Below are 12,994 nucleotides of genomic sequence, written 5' to 3'. Positions count from 1 at the left end.
GGAAACATGTTCTTGTTATATGACCTGACCCATTGTCAGCGCGTCCTTTTAGCTCTGTGTAACCATGTTCATATCACTGCCCATGGGCTTTGTGTGCCAGCAAAAGGAGGCTGGAGGCTGTGTGTGCCCCAACATGGCTGCTCTGTGGGGCTGAGGATGTTTGATCTTACTTTGTCTCCTCTAATTAAATTGTTTTATTTTGTTTTTGTGTTTGGGTGTGGGGTGTGGGTGTTTTTTAACATGCCTACTATCTGGAACCCTGTAGTGTAACTTCAGTGTGTATCTCCAGGCTCATGTAACACTGGGTTTGGATTTGGTTTCTTTCCCCCCCACACACTATTAAGCAGTTGGGCCAATGACCTCCTCCTGAAATTACAACTGAGATCCATTTTTCATGTTAAAACAGCGATTGTGCAATAGTTTACAGCGTAGCACAGAGCTATGCCTAGCGGGCAACGCTTGCATTCTCAGTTTCTTCTGTTGGCCAAGTCATGCTGGGAGACGTAATGTAAGGCTAAAAACCTCCACAGGGTGTGGAAGGCCTGGCTGTGTGTGAAGCATCTTTGAATCTCCTCTTAGACAGTACTGAATAGTAGAAGGCTATTTTCCTTTTCTAGCATTAGGGGGAGCAAAGCTGTTAAGAGAAAGAGACTACACAGTAAAAAAAAAAAAAAAAGATATAAACTGAAAAAGAAGTTCCAAACCTTATGAGTCCAATTTAAACCCTGTCCCTACAATATGGTCTGTTTATAATCCCTGTACCACCAGTAACAAAGCTTCTGCAGACACCCAAGATTGTAGGACCTTGCTCTCAGAGACATCAGACAAAGAGGGGGAGTGGAAACGGACAGTCTGATAATTTTTCAGTCACCTAGAAAGAAGCAAATATAACTGAGTGGCATTAGCAATTGTTGAAACATTGTTTGGCATTCCGGAGGCCTTGTCCACAACAGCGCTACAACAGCCATTCAGGAATGCTATTACACTACCAGGACTGTCTCTGAGACGTTGCATTTTTTAGACTATGCTCTCTTGTTTTAGCTTCCAGTGGTGTAATTGGTGATGGTACGTAGGGCCTTGGCTACAGAGGAAAATATTCTTCTCTTGTTCTAAGCCCTTGGCTCTGCAGGTTGGTTTTGTTTTGTACTTTGGTAGGAATGTTGCCCAATAAGCTGTGTGGTAAAACCTCCCCACCCCCAGCCAAAATCGCAAAACGCCCATTGATTTGCTTGGAGCTGAGATTTCACAGGTGGGCTCAAAGTTCGTAGGCCTATGTAATTCCTCTGCCTCTACCTCCGCCGGCTTGTGCTTGCTTCCTCTGCTCACAAAAAGTACCTTATTGATCAGTTCTCTTTAAACCCGTACGGGTATTTCCTGGCTACTCTGTGAGCAAGGCTAGCAGGATCAGTCCCTGTGTGCATAAGCGATACCAGATAATGACATTTAGGCCAAATATTCTATCAAGGATATTTCACTTCATATGTTTTTCCATGACTCAGCACATACTTTAATCAGTGGAATGGACAGGCTAATTGATTGCTTGGCTGATTCCCCTAGATTCAACACCTAAAAATGAATGTTTAAAAGTTACATAACCTTGGAGCTAAGACTGCTCTCTGCATGTTCTTTGGAAGCCAGAAGTCCAAGTTGGGGCTTGCTGCTTTGTGGGAGAGCAGAGCAGATCCTCTGAGAGCTGGCAACGATGTGCCAGACTTGGTTTCTAAAGAGAGACCAAGAGGGAGCATGGTAGTTTGGTTCAGCTCTTCCTAGTGATGTCATCAGCTGGTTGTTGTTGGTGTTACTGGCTTGGTTCTATCAGGTTCACAGGAACACGTCAGCATCCGTGCATCTCAAGCTAGCCCATTCTGCACACATTCAATTTGCTTCTTTAGGATGTTAGTATCGCCAAGAGAAATGAAGGACAAAGTGATTAAGAAGAACGATTCCTTTCAAGGGAAGAGTCTGGGATGCCCAAAACAGGCATGCATGGGTGGCAAGCAATGGTACTGCTAGCTGCACGAAGACTATGCAAGGAGGACAAACTGTAACTGGTATGTGTGGATCCTTCCTTGGTAGTATTACTCAAGAGGAAGTTTCTGAGACTTGTGGTGTTTGCAGTGCTTCCAGAAGTCAGAGAAGGAGAAGTGGGAGAGAGTTGGAAAGGGACTAAAGAGGGGGGAATCCTGGGAAGGGCAAGAAAGAAGGTCAGAAAGAAAAAACCTTTGTAGCTTACCCTAAGAAGGGCATGAAGGCAACACATACCCCAGACCAACAGTGCCACGAAAGCTACAACAGAAATCACCAGTGGAAGGGATACTCTTCTTTCCCCCTCCTCTTTATTTTTTAATTTAGTTCAAAAGGATGGCAGGAGCATGAGGCAAACTGTTATTTATGTAGCGAGGAAGAGACACATAATCTGTTTTAAGGAGCTGCTTCAAAAATAACCACAGGAGAGGAGTGTGTTTACAGAGTGCGGCAGGCAACCTGCAGCGTAGTAGAAAGTAGGACAGCAGTGGTGCTCTGAGTGCAGACAGCCCCAAATGGCTGCAGGATTGTGTACATTTATACTCATTGCCAGACCACCCCACCCTGACCCCAGTGGGTGTTTTACAAATTGGAGAGGTGCTGTTTCTGTATTTTCTGCTCAAGAACATTGATCCCTTCTCTGTTGCGCTCCTTCCTGGCTCCTTTTTCTTAAGTCAGCAGCTTTTAAATTCCAGTTTCAAGTCTTTAAAAAAATAACCTTGTTTCAATGAATATCCAAAATGTATGGCAGAGGAATGCAGATTTGGATACAACTCCATCCCAAAGATGAGGCCCTGTTCACCTGGAAAAAAGGAAAAGCAGACTGAGAGATTTTGAAGCAGGATGCTCATGTCTAGCATTCTGCCCTAGCCTCTTACTGACTGCTGAGTACAGGAATAGGCAGCGAACTTGGCCACTGATTTACTGAGATGCTGTAAGAAAGTCCATTACAGCTTACCTGTTGCCTCAGCTTCCCAGTGGGTAAAGCAGGTAAGTGAAAAGCACAGCTTTTCTGCTCGTTTTCCTTCTAATGTTTGTGGTTTCAGACAGCTCTGAAAGTGTTGTGGTGTAGGATTCAACACAAATATCAAGTGTGATCCATCAGTGAAATGAGAGGGGCAAAGCCAGATGGCATGAGGCAGCCATCCCACCGGGGAACACAACGTTGCAGGCATTGGGCAGTTAATTTCTCCTGTTAGCCAGGTGAGAGAGCATGTTTGGTAAAGACCAGATGAAATATAAGCATAATGGCTCATAGGGAGATTCAACCTCTCCATGGCCAAACACTCCTTAGAACAGAACTCTGACAAAACATTAATGATGAATTTGCATCCCTATCTACTTTCCAGTTTTTGGTAGGAGAATCAATAGCAAATACCACTTCAAAGTAGCAACAGATACGACCCCCCCTGCTTTTTTAGCTATCCACTGTAGGTAACAGAAACATTACGCAAACAGAAGTGAGAGTTAGAGATATAGTAGCTGATATCACTCTAGTAGGAAACAGCTGTATTTCTTTTCTACGCTAGTGGCTGTCAGCAAGTAACACTGACTGAGCTGACTTCGGATATCCCCTACCTCAAGGGAAGCATTATCCTCTGTGCTCCCTCCAGTACTATGTTTTCTGATAAAGAACAAATGTGCCTGCTAAAATCAGTTCATGCTGCAGTAACTACTTGGAACGAAACTTTGTTTTCAGTTACAAAAATTCTCACTTACAGCACAAAGTAATTATTTGGAGTTTCGCAGAATGATTCGATATTTACCTGGCTACACCTGGTATAACCACGACTGTACTTCGGCCCGTGTTTTGTAGCTGAGTACAACCTGCGATGCAGTTTCATGTGTATGTAATCCCAAGAACTGGATGTGCTTTGGACAAAATTTGATATTTCAAAAGAGTTCAGTAGCAGTCAAAATAGCTTGGAGTAAAATGTAGCAATAGGGATTTTAATATCATGGTGTTACTCCATAGGTTAACAAACATAGATGGAAATCAATTGCTTGTCACTGTGTAAAAGAGGCAGTAACTTTCATCTTGGTTGTTGTAAATAAAGCACTTACATCTGTAGTTGGGTAAACAGATAATTAGCTTTATGTTTTTACTGAGGTTCAATTCACATTGAAACTAATGGTCATTTAATGTCCAGACTGCTTAGGCTATCCCACTGGATACCTCTTCTCTGTGCCTAAGCAAGTTGCGTACTAGGCCCCCTAGGACTTGCATCTGACTGCTTTCAAGGAGACATGGGCTTCTAAGCACTGAGATCACTTTTGGAATGGGAGCTCTGGCATACTGGGCTGAATATGGAGAGGTATTCAGGCATATACATTGTATGGTTTTTTTATTCTTTCCTTGAAGTATTTAATGGTTTACTATTTTGTCGTCTCTTCAGGCCTTGCCAAGATTAAGCTTTTTCTATTAGTTTGTAACCATACAGAAAGTATAAAACAGTTCACTCAATAAATTAGGTAGGTAAGTGTTTTATCCTAGCTTGGACTAAGCATATGGCTTTCTTTGTGTAGCTGATTGCATCATTCTTGTTTCATTTGTGACAATTTGGCTTACACCTCTCTTTTCCTTGTGTGAAGTGGGACCTGAGTATATTGCGCCATTCTGTTGTGCGTATCCTCTGGACATGCTGTTCTCTGCTATGGAACTATGGAAAACTGCCCAAAATTTTCCCCGAATACTGCTGTGCAGGTGCGGGCAGGGTGGCAAGTGCAAGCTCGCAAGGACACAGGTATTTTCTGAAAAAGAGACTGTCTGAATAAGCACTGTAAGCAGGCAACTGTAAACAGGTGTACTTCCATAGTGTAGAACACGGACTGCAGGCTCTTCCTTGTCAACCTAGCAAAAGCTGACCTTGTGTTTGAAATGGTTACTTCTTCTGCCAACCTTTCTCCCAATTTGGCTGCAGGGTCCTATGCACTTTAGCTTGCTCCCTAGATGTCTCATTACTGCCGAGTCCTGCACCTATCAAAATTTGGGAAACGTCCCTTTCTCCCTCCACAGAGCACATGGAGGCCCTGTAAGCGTCCCCATGGAAGGCAGACATCAGCAGGCTGCACATCAGCGTAATTTACCACTAGATGGCTGGACCTCCTTTTTGTCCAGCTCTCGGTTTTGTTCCCGGCTCAGAGTGACAGTGCTTAGAGCAGAACAATGGACTCGTTGTAAGCTTGCTGCCCACCCCCTTTATAGCTTCACATTTTTAAACAGTTGGTGCTTTTGGCAAATTTACCTTTATGATGAATAGTTCAAACTTTTCAAACATATTGAAAGAGCTGTGCTAATATCTAAGAAAATGATAGATGTTTTGCAAGACAAAAAGGAAAGCTCCCTACTCCTGTTCTTTTTTCCATTCCATTACACATGTAATACAACTTCCATTGAGTCTTTTATTTCATAGTTGTATGCGTAAGTGTGACACATTTAACAGTTCATCACTCAGACTGGGATATAGCATAATAAAGTCCTGAGGAGTCGTGACATAGCAGCCACATATTTTGGTCTGATGAATTTGGTGACATAAAATTTGTAAGATTTTAGACACTGACATTTATGTCACTGTGATTTGGGGCAGAAATGTCTGTCCAGAGCAAAATAAGCTTTCCTTTAAGAAAAATTATTTTGCTCATGGTCAGTCTCTTCAAAAAGGTTAATACTTCTGGGTGAAAACCAGCAACTTTCCTGATGACTGCAGACTGATACATTACACAGAGCAAGGAGGCCTGCTTCAAAAGGCAGATGTTCTCCTGCCTGAAAGCAGACAAGAGGAATAGACGAAGTATGCGTCTGTTCCTTGAAGACACTACTTTTTTTCCCTCATCAGTCTCTTCTTCACGTTTTCAGATCCGTTATTTGTATATACTGGGTCCACGTTGTGTGTTTATAGATATATTTGTATCCTTGAGTTCAAAACAACAGAGAGGTACATTTTTAAATTAAAATTACTTTATCCATTTTGCTGTCAAAACACTAGCATCTTGTGCTTGCCACTTGCAGAAACAAGGAGGAGACATAGTCCCTGCCTCCAAGGTAGTATAATCTAAAATATCAAACCTGGAAATCTCAGGGCACTTTAACAGCTTTGTGAGAGGCTGAAGATGTGCCTAAGATGGTGGTACACAATATGGTAAGCTGGAGATGAATCTAGAAATAGGTCTGGGGTGGGATTTCTTTTCTTTTCCAAATATTGTCTCCGGTATCTGTCACTCATAGTTCAATTTGCTTAAAGCACTATGACAGCAAAAAAAGCTGATGGTATGATTAGTGTGGTAGAAGAAGAGCAGGAAATTGAAATGAACTCCACCCATCCAAACTCACAGAGAAACACAGGTGGTGAAGCATGCAGCAAATGACAAGCCTCTGAAAAAACAGACTTCAGAGGTAATTGTTCAACCCAACACGAATATCGGTGGCCACTCTGCTCTCATCTGCAGGAAGGTTTCTGGTTTTGTTAATATAGCAGGAGACAGTAAGAAAGGCTTGGAAATTTCCACTTACTGGACTTGCAAACAAGTAAATTGTATATTTTTCTGAAGTGCCTTCCTTTTAAAGGTGCCTGAAGGGTAATACGTGCAGGTGATTTATTAAGTGTAACCTTGCACTTGGATGCAGTCCAGAAACAAAGTCTGGACCCAGTTTACTTGCTCTTTGAACTCTTCAAAATACTGGAGTTCCCAGGTAAGTAGAGGAATCGTGTGGCTAGCTTGAGTCTTATCTTCTGCTACTTGATCCTGTCTCAAACGGCATGCTATCGCTGAGCACAGAGGACTGTCTGCCAAAGATGGAGGATTACCACAGGCATCATGTATTCTTCCCGTGACACTGTGGGAAGTAAAAAGCCCTAACAACACAGCATGGTTTTGTAATGACTCTAGTACTGCTATTTTATGCCTTTTGGGAATGTTTAAAAAAATGTATTTTATTTACCTTGTTCCTAAGCAGGTCCACTGATATAAACCATGCAGAATATTGCTGTAAAATACCTGTTCGCTGGTGCTATTAAAAGTGCTACGTCTTTGTGTAACATCTGAGAAATCAAGTGTCAATACCAAAGGTAAAGGAAACTCTGGTATCTTTGATCCTGCTATGTGGTAACTGTTGTCAGATGTGAATAGAGAAGGTGTGTATGAAGAACCAGACACAAAATTCTGAGGAAATCAGGTTAAATATATCAACCACATTCCTTTGCGATTATCAGCTCACTTGCAGAACTCCTGTACAGTCCTAATAAACTGTTAGAGGCCCCGGATACACCCTGTTACATAGTCTGACAGACAGGAGACACTGATGTCACAGTAAAGATGGCAGCCCTTTTGCCACTGCTATTGCCATAGCTCAGATGAGCAAGCATGTTCCTGCCAGAGGTTAGGAGATAGCTCCCTGCAGCCAGACTGCACTGCAGATCTGGGGCCTTCTCCAGCAGGTGCTGACTCCCTTGAGCACCTCATCACTCTCCCCAGAGGGTTTCGGATCAACTGTCTGCTGTGAAGGCAATGACATAGAGTCCCTTCAGATCACAGCATCTCTACAGCCATTTGAATCAAAAAACAATGGAAAAAGTGTTGCTTAGATTTAAAATGAGAGCTTTTTGCACAGTCGGCTTTTCCCACTCTGCTCTCAGCGAGATGATTTAAGGCTCCGCCTGCACAGAGGTCTGGGGGCTGAACTCTTGACCAGGCTGGTCAAACATCTACTCCAACACCTTTAAGCTCAACTCTTGGCCAGGCCATGGCTGAAAGCTTTTCTAAAAGCTGGGCTCTGAGATGAATTGGTCTGCTAGCCTTCCCTCCCACCACTCTGACTGCAACTTGTGTTTAAAGCTTACAACAACCAGATTTGCAGTCTTGCACCCTCTCATCCTACCTCCTGCTTCCACTTCCTGACCTTCTCCCAGGTTTACAGATCTGCCTGGAAAGAGATGCCAGACTGATTCCTGAAGGATTGTTCATGTGGACAACTCTGATCCAGGCTCCCAGGAAAAACAAAAATCTGCACAGGAGGAGGGATGGGGGAAGCTCAGGTGGCTTAGGGCTGAGTAAAGGAAACCCTTGAAGGGAAACATACTCAAAGATTACTTAAAATGGTGGATTTGCAGAAAATCTTATCACCATTAAAAACACACTCAGAGGAAATCCTCACTCTCCTGAGTGCTATTACAGAGTAAACACCGTATGTTAAACCTCTGAGCTGTGAAGCGAGAGTATCCTGTGTTATTTGATGTAGAATGGCTGAGAGCAACTCAGAGGGCCTTGAAAAACCTAATGGACCTTAAGAAAATCATATGGTGCTCCATCATAGAATAAACATCGGTTGCCCGTTTGGACAGAGCATCGTCAAGAATTACACCAGAACCTTCAGGTATACACAAGCAATAGGCTGTGTTTGGGAAGGGAACAGTTCCCAAATTTCCAGAGTTTGTCCAGTGCCTTTAGCAATACAAAGTTAGAAGGATAAATTTGGCACTTACTGGGGTCTGAGTTTATCTCCATATTAGCGACCATGGTCCTGTAGCACCAGTAATGAAAGGGGAGGTGACTGCCCATATTCTGATTGTAGCCACCCCTAATTCAGGACTGCAAACCTCTGTCTCTTTTATAGAATAATGCATATGTTTTACCTCATTAAGCCCCATCACTGTCCTGCATATAAAATGGTTGTAAGAAGTACCTTATAGGTAATGCACTTTGGAGCCAGTTTGGATGCAAGAGCATTTGGAACCACACCTGCAGTCACTGTGTGAGCTATGGACCAGGTACGTCATACTATTCCTGCTTCACCATTGTATAGACTTGTCAGGGGAATTAATAAGAAAGAGCTCTATAAAAATCTCCAGAACAGGGGCTTGCTGAGGCACTGCACTACAGAAACAGAGCTGTGTTTCTGAGTGTTTGCCCCAAGCAGCACCATGGTGCAGCTGCAGCCCCGGCTGCTCCTTTGCCTTTGACCGCACAGCGTGAGGAAGCGTGCCACCACTCCCACCCCTTCCTCTGACAAGTGGCAGAGGTAGCAGCTCCTGGATCGAGGTGCTGGCACAAAAAATACCTCTTCCTTCTCTCACAGGAAAGAAGTAGCAGGGTGCGTTATTCTTCCCTACGGTTTCAAAGTAGTATTTCTGGCACTAACAGTCTGCATATCTCACTTTGCATATGTTTGCTCCAAAGAGACTTCTGAGACTGCATCTTCATGTCTATCTGCTTAGACTGCTGCAAGACTTGTCTGGGCTCATCTTGAACAAACCTGCTTGCAGACTGCAAGCAGTAGAGCTCAGCTGAGTAGACTTTGTGACCATTATTGCTGATACTTGGTATTTCTTTTTGAGTAATTTGCATCCCAGTTAGTAGCTCTCATCATCTTCGTTCCAAAACCTGCCAAATGCTGATGGGAACTGGAGTGAATACAACTTGCAGTTTCTTTATATAGTTATTCTTACTTTAAGAACACATGAAATAATGGATCCTTACACCAAAAGTACAGCATTTGGAGAAAGAAAATTAAGGCTCAGGTACACATTCTCTTGAGAAAGTAGAATTAGACATAATGCAATTGGTTATCGGTTATCATTTGGTATGCCTTAGCTTCAAATTCTGGCCTCTAACTCTGTAGATGTATAGACATGCTTAATGCTTTGTGAATCATCCTAACAACAATGTTGTTGTTATCAGATTATAATGATGTTGGGTTGGTCCTGCAAAAGGATATTATTACCCAGTATTGAGAGCTAAGTTTCATACTGAAAAAGCAGCTCAATACTCACCAGAAAGCCACTAACCAGTATTAGCCATAACAGTAATTAGTCAGTACTTGCACTTGTGAATTAATTGAAAAGATTTGTGTTATTCTTGTGGGAAGCTGAAGTCATGTTCACAGCTGGGACACGGCATGCAGTTCCACCAAGGCCAATACAACTTGTATCACCACTTGAGTTTGGTCATATGAAATTCTTATCTCAGAACTCCTTTTAAACTTAAAAAGCGCCCCCTCATCAGTGGTCACTCATTTGCTAAGCAGAAAACAAAGTGTTTTCATGGTTGCAAAACTATCAAATGAAGACAAATGGCATTACAAGCTAGTATGATATTTAAATTGAAAAATATTCTGAGGTAGATAATACCTCTGATTCTATAAATCTTATTGTATGTCAGAAAGTTCTATGGCTTCCCTGTAGAAAAATACTGCTATCCTATGAATTTCAACTAAAATGAAGTGTCTAGGAAATAACTAGACTTAGGGACACAGACATTGAACTTAGACCACAACTCTTTATCTCACTAAATGTGGGACGTGGTGAGATTAGCAATGCGATAACTCATGGAACTACAATCTTCAGTGTGCTGCTTAGCAATTTCTCATCTTGAGTCACTCAGGCTTGCATTTCTTTTTCCCTGGAAAATGTCAAAGAATTCATAGACCAAAAAACAGGAGCTGACACAAAGACAGAGGTGCTGGATCCAAGGAATGATTGAATTGAGGAATTGGGATGAGAGCTCTTCACTTGGTGGAAAGTAAGAATTTCAGAGTCTGCAACTATTCCCCGTTTAAGATATGAACTTCTCAAACTTCCTGCACTTACTAGCATTAGACTTGGCCAGTCTTTGGTCAGAAGTCTGTTGATATCTACATCTTAGAGACAGGGAGTAGATTTAATTGTTCGGATGGGACTTTTTCTCTGATGTCAGTAGTAAATCAAAGCATTGCCTAGTGTTACAAAGCACTGTGCTACTAGAAACATTGCCTTGTCATTGAAATACTGTCCATTAGTACTCCTGTGACTAGTCAGATGAATTATAAACTAACAGAATTTGAATAACTGTCGTGCCATACTGCAAGGAAAGGTAATATTGCTCCTGCTTAGTATCGCCTCAGGTTTTTGTGCCAAAACATCACACTGGGACTCGGCATTGACTGGTAACCGACAGTGAATTTAAAGTGCTGTCACAGTCATCTTGCTCAGCTTCCAGACCTAGGTGGCCAAAGCATGTAAGAAGCCATCCACAAGAGATGGCACAAAGCCAAAGGATGGGTTTTTTTTATCTCTGTTTGTTTAGGACAGGAGACAAAATGTGTTTATAAACCAGAGAGGCTGCTGCAGGTGCAGAGGACTCTGTTCCAGCTGGCATTCTGAAAGATCAATTACCTACATCAAAGCTGTTCTGCTGCCTTTGCTGTCTGGTTGCTCATTTCTGAGGCTGCACAAGAACCGTACACACAAAGTGAATTAAAAAGAGCAGGGTTCTGTGTTCAATACCCTCTTCAAGCGAGCAGTCTAACCGTTAACACCAGACATTCTAAATTCTCCTTAAACTGATCAGATGATGGGACAATGTGAAATGCTTTTGACTTTAAAATTACACTTGGCAATAACACTATTTTCCATTGGGAAAGCAAGTGAAGTCATGTAATATGCTATAATTGATGTAGGTTGTATTTCTCTTTAAATTGTTGATTGGGAATGATTAATAGGTAAACCATCTGAGATTGTTACTGAATTTATCGTAATAAATATTACTCTGCAATATTTTCCTGTTGCCTGTTAAGCATTAAAATGCTAAAGGGTGCCAACACGCGGTGTTAGTAGGGTGTTACGACAGTAGTATTATAAATGTTTGTACAGGTTGTCACCAATATTTGAAGCCACTTGTAAAAACAGCACCTTAATATAATACATTATTACCATACCCTACTGTAAGTGGTGATGTTCTTTTACTCATTGGTACAGAACCTATGCTTTACTAATTATTCACCCTTTTCTACCCTGTTCCCATGGATGGTCTTGCAAAGACACAGCGTTACCAATACTCTAACAATAGACACAGGGATAACGTTCATGTGGTAAACTATAGTGTCATAGTTAAATTGTATAGACGTGTTGCATTAATTTCTCATTTACCAATAACATTGCTTATTTTCATGGATCCATTTCAGCAGATGCTTTTTCTTCTCAACATCTACCAGACCTGACAAATACTTCCCTTCTCTCTCAAAAAAGACACACAGCCAAGGCCCCATAACCAATATGAAGTGATCCTGAACCAAAGACTATCTTTTGTATTTCTAACAATATCATAGTTTTGAAGTGTGTTATCTTGCAACCTTGTAGAGATGGGAAATGTAATTTATTACAAAGATCTCTTCCATCTTTTGAATTAAAAGTATTGCACTTATAGCTGGACCAGGAAACTCTGAAGACTTGAAACATTGAAATGATGATACTCTTCAGCAAAGAAATGCTATTAATAATGCTGTTAATGCCAGACCATGTGGACTATGAATCCCGAACAGCATATGAATACAGCTAAGCCACGTAACTTTACAGCTGGCAGGTTCAATATAAATTCAGAGTATGTTAAAATACAAACTCTAGAAAACATTGTAAAATAGTTCTTCATGTGTTCCTGTGTGTGTAGTGCATACGAGTTCACGTGGGAGGTGATCTGAAGGCACCCATTCAGAATAACCTCCACAGTACAATTATGGTCTTGCTCCTCATTACCGCAGCCAACCTAGAACCACGCTGCTCTCCTGGCTTTTCTCCCCGTGCATCCTATGGAGTGCAGTCTTCCGTTCCCTCACACCAGCCAGGCCGTGTTATTCCTCGCTGCCCCGGCCGGCCTGGGTCATCCCCCAGCTGTCGGAGGGAGGGAGGGAGCCCCCCAGGCTGGCACCTCTGGGTTTTGTGCAACACCACGGCTTGGGCAACCCGCCGGAGACTTTGCCGAGGAGCTGTCGCAGGAAGAAAGAATGGAAGAAACCTCGACTTTGACTTACAAACCCGTAACGAAGAGGCAGGCTCGTTGAATACCGTTACTCCTCACGGGCACCCAACATAAAACGAACTGCATTTTATCTCAGCGCTGACAGGTGCGGCCCCTAACACCCACCCCGCCGGCGGGGGTTACGTAACTGAGGCGGCAGCAGCAGCCACCAGGCCGCCCCCCCCCCCCGCCCCCCCGCACACAA

The sequence above is a fragment of the Aptenodytes forsteri genome, unplaced genomic scaffold (assembly GCF_000699145.1).
Source record: "Aptenodytes forsteri isolate BGI_AS27 unplaced genomic scaffold, ASM69914v1 Scaffold93, whole genome shotgun sequence".
In the NCBI taxonomy this organism is placed as follows: domain Eukaryota; kingdom Metazoa; phylum Chordata; class Aves; order Sphenisciformes; family Spheniscidae; genus Aptenodytes; species Aptenodytes forsteri.
Note: the sequence above shows the minus strand (reverse complement) of the source record.